The following is a 6,000-nucleotide window of genomic DNA, read 5'->3' as shown; positions in this document are numbered from 1 at the left end:
TCCAGACATTTCTGGAACTTTACTCCAGAACTCTTTTGGCAGGGGCTGAACAGAGGCCCAGAACCTCGAGGGGCACAGCCAGGCATCGGGGGACCCCCGTGCCACCCGCTGCTGTAACAAACATCATTAGAATTCTAATTGGAACTAATTAGAGAGGCTTTGGCTATGGTTTTTGGGTTTAATGACTCCCCCACCCCAGCAGGGTTTAAAACTCTTCCCAGGCCCCAGCTCCCTCCTCCAGCCTGCCAACCATCAAGGCACAAATTATTTTAAAAACAAAATAACCGTGCCAGGGTGGAAGGTGATTTATGCCCTGCGAGGTCTCAGCTATTTCCATTTTTCTGATTTATTAAGCTGACATCAAATTAATGAGAGCTGCTGATTTATTTGCAGGATTTTTTTGCTGCTTTCTCCCAGAATTGCTGGGGGTTTTTTTGTTTTATTTTGTTTGTTTTGGTTAGGGTTGGGATTAAATGTGTAAAAGATGGTAATTTTTGTTTATTTTTTTTATTTATACGACATATATAAATATATAGATGTTTATATGACATATAATATAAAAGAAATAATATAAAACTATATAAATATATTTATTACATATTGATATAAATATTATATACCTTATATAATAGCTATTATAGAATAAATTATATAAGTTAATGAAGTGTATAATATGTATTATATATTAATATATTTATAATATTTTTATATATAAGTCGTGACTTTTACAGTACTTTATTAACAAGATATTAAATTACATTTATCTCTTTCTACAAGGTTTCTTAAGGGTAAACTGCAATTAAGAAATGACACAAATTATTTTACTTTTAACATAATAACTAATTACTTGTGCTTGCAATGCAGGCTTTTATAATCTAAGTACACACTACTACTCAAGTTTATGAAGAAGAAGGTGAAGAAGAAGGAGCAGCTACTGCTTTAAAACTTCTAGATTGTTTTTTATTTATCACTATATATATTGATATATATAACATATTTTATAATATGTAATTATAGAATTATATATTAATATTATATAATATACAATTATATATTTATATCTATATAAATTATTTTTATATATGTATATATTAAAAGTTTTTCTGTTTTGGGGTATTACACACTTCTGTTTAAACTACACACTGCTAAATGAGCAGGAATTGGGGGAAATGGCACGAGGAAGATTTTCCTGCAGAAATAAAAGAGTTGTCCTAAGGACAGTGTGTCACTGGGGGTGGCCATGGGACAGATTTATTATAATTTATTGTTTCTATTATTTTATTATTTATTAATTTTTAATCATTATTATTACTATTATTATTTATTATTTATTATTATTTTATTATTTTTCTTATTATTTATTCTTTTCTTATTATTTATTATTTTATTATTATTTATTATTTTATTAGTATTTCTTGTTAACTTATTCTCCATTATTATTTTATTGATTTTTATTCTTTTCTTCTCCATCATTATTCTCTTATTTTATTATCCACCCCCTGAAAACTGGAAACAGCTCCGGGTTTAACACTCCGGGTTTAACACTCCGGGTTTAACACTCCGGGTTTAACAGCTCCGGGTTTAACACTCCGGGTTTAACAGCTCCGGGTTTAACACTCCGGGTTTAACACTCCGGGTTTAACACTCCGGGTTTAACACTCCGGGTTTAACACTCCGGGTTTAACAGCTCCGGGTTTAACACTCCGGGTTTAACACTCCGGGTTTAACACTCCGGGTTTAACACTCCGGGTTTAACACTCCGGGTTTAGCAGCTCCGGGGTTAACACTCCGGGTTTAACAGCTCCGGGTTTAACACTCCGGGTTTAACACTCCGGGTTTAACACTCCGGGTTTAGCAGCCCCGGGTTTAACACTCCGGGTTTAACACTCCGGGTTTAACACTCCGGGTTTAACACTCCGGGTTTAACACTCCGGGTTTAGCAGCTCCGGGTTTAACAGGGGATGACGGAGCTTTGCCAGCCAGGCCTAAACTGGGCCTAGGCTGGGACTGGGACTGGGGTGGGACTGGGACTGGGACTGGGACTGGGACAGGGACTGGGACTGGGAATGGGACTGGGACTGGGATGAGACTGGGACTGGGATGGGACTGCATAACCTAAAGCTGTAATTGGACAATTAACTCCAATATGCAAATGGAGCAGAACTTATGAAAACGACAGACCCCGTGACCATTTTGGTTCATCTTGGGTTCATTTTGTGACCATTTTGGTTCATCTTGGGTTCATTTTGTGACCGTTTTGGTTCATCTTGGGTTCATTTTGTGACCGTTTTGGTTCATTTTGGGTGTAGCCCTCACTGGGCTCTTGTGTTGCCCAAGCTGGATCCTTTGAAGGACTTTTAATAAATTCCTCATTTATTCTTTAACTCTGTCCAGTCTCTCCCAGCTCAGCCTTCCCAAGGCCGCTTCAATTTAACCCATCTCTGAGCCTGCCTCAGTTTCCCTCCCTCTCTCTGTGTGAAGGCTGGACGTGACCCTCAGCTTTTGGCCAGGGTGCTCAGTGGTCCTGGGTAGCACCACGGGTGAGCCCCGAGCTCCAGAGCACCCCAGGGACCCCCCCTCACCCCCCAAAAAAAGCAGAAGCTCCATTCACAGCTTTATTTACCCAATAAAATCCCCGTCCGTGCCGAGGAGCTCCTGCAAGGGCAGCGGGGAGAGACTTCCAGCAGCTCTTTGTTCAGCCCGTTTGCACAAGGAAATTCACAATCCAGCCCTGAGATCCCTCTCGCCCCAGGGCAAACACATACCCTTAATTAAAAACAAAAATAGTCCCATGGATGTGAGAACAATCTGGGGATGAGCCACCAGCACGGGGCTTGGGGCTGGCTCTGGCTGTGGCTTCAATCCCCAAAAATTCCCCCCAAATTTTGCCCAAATTCTCCCCAAATTTCCCCCAAATTCCCCCCAAGTTGTCCCAAATTCCCCCTGAGAATTCCCCCAAATTCCCCTGAAGTGGGATGGGATTCAAGAGGTGCTGGACCCCCTTTTGCAATCCACCAGGCCCCTGTAATGCTGCCAACCATCAGGGATTTGGGGCCAGAGGTGAAGTTCAGCCCTCAGCAAAGGCAGATCCCTGAGGATCTCTGCATCCCAATTCCACATCCCAATTCCAATTCCCAATCCCAATCCCAATTCCAATTCCACATCCCAGTTCCAATCCCAATCCCAATCCCAATTCCACATCCCAATTCCAATTCCCAATCCACATCCCACTCCCAATCCCAATTCCACATCCCAATTCCACATCCCAATCCCAATTCCAATTCCACATCTCAATCCCAATCCCAATTCCAATTCCACATCTCACTCCCAATTCCAATTCCAGTTCCCAATTCCACATCCGAGTTCCAATCCCAATCCCAATTCAAATTCCACATCCCAATTCCAATTCCACATCCCAATCCCAATCCTAATTCCACATCCCAATTCTAATTCCACATCCCAATCCCAATTCCAGTTCCCAATTCCACATCCCAGTTCCAATCCCAATCCCAATTCCAATTCCACATCCCAATTCCAATTCCACATCCCAATTCCAATTCCACATCCCACTCCCAATCCCAATTCCAGTTCCCAATCCCAATTCCAATTCCACATCTCAATCCCAATTCCCAATTCCAGCCTGCTGAGCTGTGTCCCGTGGCTGCACCAGCTCCTCAGAACCAAGAACTGCAAGAGCAAACCTGATTTTATTTTAGAATAAATCAATTTTATTCTATTAATAATTTTATTGAGCCCACCCCATTCAGGAGGAATTGCATCCCAATAAAAACAGTGGCTGGGCAAACCCAGCCAATAACTGCAAATCTGCCTTTTTTCCTTTCATCCCCCCAGCTCCTGTCTGGTTTCTCACCCTGTTTTTTATTTTCAGCCAATGAAATATTTCCACCTGAAGAGAAAACTTGGATTTTCTCCTGGAGGATTTGGTCCCACAGAGCCGTGGGACTCTCCAGGGTGGAGCTTCCCCGCGGACGCCGCAGCGCGGGGGAACCCTGGGCGGTCAAACAACATCTGTGCAGCCCCAGCACAACCCCTCCCCACCTTTTTTTTTGCAGTTTTTTTTTTCCAGGGGGCCCAAAATTCCTCAGCACAAGTGGCCCCGTTGCCCGTAAACAGCAGCCAAGGCCCGAGCTCTGCAGAGCAGAGCGACTGCCACGCTCCTCCTGTGGCTGCGTGGGGCCAAGCTCGGGGATGGGGTCTCTCAGCCCCTTCCCCGAGACTTAAACCGCCTTGATTTAAACCTGGCTTAACGCCGTGGAGAGCTGCGGCGGAAGAAGAGGATGGGATACCCACGGATGCTGGAATCCCCCTGGAAAACGGGGTGAATTTTCAGAGATTCTGAAACTCCTCCTCGCGGAGCCTGATGGGGCTCCTTTCTTTTATATTATATATCATATAAACATCTATATATTTACATATGTCGTATAAATAAATGCAGAGCAGGGCTTTAACTTCAGGGCCGTGCCCAAAATTTGCCATGAAAGGCTCGTTTGCCCCTTGTGTTTAACCCCAGCAGTTTCTAAAGGCTCCCAGTCCCCTTCCCGCAGCACGGCCGAGCCCCAAGGGGAGCACAATGGAGTCTTGTTTCTGGTAACCCGAGATGCCTCAGCCGCAGCTCTTTAATTTTAGACTCCAGCAGCACGCTCGCATTCCTCAGCACTACAATGGCAGATATTTATACTCTGGAATGCAGAGCCCAGTGCTAATTTAGCAGGGCTGGTAAGCCGGGGCTGCTCCCCAACACGGGCTCTCCCCCCGGACAAAACTGGAGCAGGCAGAGTTTGATGGGTTTGCGAATCTTTGCGTTTGTTCGCCAGCCCCTGCGCGTCCCCGTAAAAGTTAAATAATGCTCAGCAGCCACCTCAGCGGGCAGATGGACAAACCAGCTGGGATGGGCGGCCCAGGGAGCGGGGCCACGGCCGGACACTGCCCCAGGAACAGACTGTGACCTCCACTGAGGGCCACCTGGGGTGGTGAAGTGGTTGGAAGGGACCTTGGAGGTCACCTGGTTTGACTCTCAAACCCACCAAAGGTCCAGCTGGGTGCTGTGTCCATCATCTGGACACAGGAGAGGCCTGATGAGGCATGCAGGGTGTGAGGGGCCTGCAGAGGCTGGTTCAGCCCATCGTTAGCTGCTGTGGTTGTGGGCATCCCGTGTCCCAAGTCCACGCAATGCCAAAAATTCTGTTTTATAACCCTCAGCCTGGTTCTTCTGGCTTCTTCTTTTATAAACCTCAGCGTGGTTCTTCTAGATTCTTCCGTTATAAACCTCGGCGTGGTTCTGCTAGATTCTTCCGTTATAAACCTCGGCGTGGTTCTTCCAGATTCCTCTAGCTAGCATTTCCTTGGGAAGGGCCTTCTGGCTGCACCCTGACCCGCTCCAAAGGGGTGACCTCCCTCTGCTTCACTAGCACAGCTGGAGCCCAACGCTGTCCCTCTGGACCTACAAACTCCAGAGAAACGAGAAAATCATCCTTGAAAGACCCTCAGCACTCTTGATGAGGCCGAAGCTGTACAGAACCCCCGCAGCAACTCCATCTTTGCCTTCTCCCCACCAGCAGAGGACGAGGACACAGCTCTGGACGCTCTGGTGGCCTTCCCCGAGGGAGGGTGCTGCAGGACAGCCACAGCACGGTCTCTGCCTGGCAGCTGGGCACTCGAGCCTGGTTGCCCACTGGTGAGTGGAGGAGGCCGCGCCAAGGCCCGGCAGAAAGGTCCAGCCCCGGAGGGTCGGCGGGTGGCAGCTCGCTGAGAGAGGAGCAGCAGCAGCAGATGAGGGAGGAGGCCAGCGCTGCACAGCTAAATCCTTGACCTGCTGTTTAAAAGGTCGGGCAGAGTTCAATGGACTACTCCAGGTCAATTCACTCAATTAAAATCTTAGAGGCTGGAGGTGGGAGAGGGGAGATGGAGGTGGTTGGCCTCTCTTCGTGGTGGAAGGGGATTAGGGACCATGTCAGGGCGTCCTGGTGGGCGGAGGGACGT

Source organism: Passer montanus, unplaced genomic scaffold, assembly GCF_014805655.1.
Source record: "Passer montanus isolate IOZ18808 unplaced genomic scaffold, ASM1480565v1 scaffold187, whole genome shotgun sequence".
Lineage (NCBI taxonomy): Eukaryota > Metazoa > Chordata > Aves > Passeriformes > Passeridae > Passer > Passer montanus.
This window is presented reverse-complemented; position numbering follows the sequence as displayed.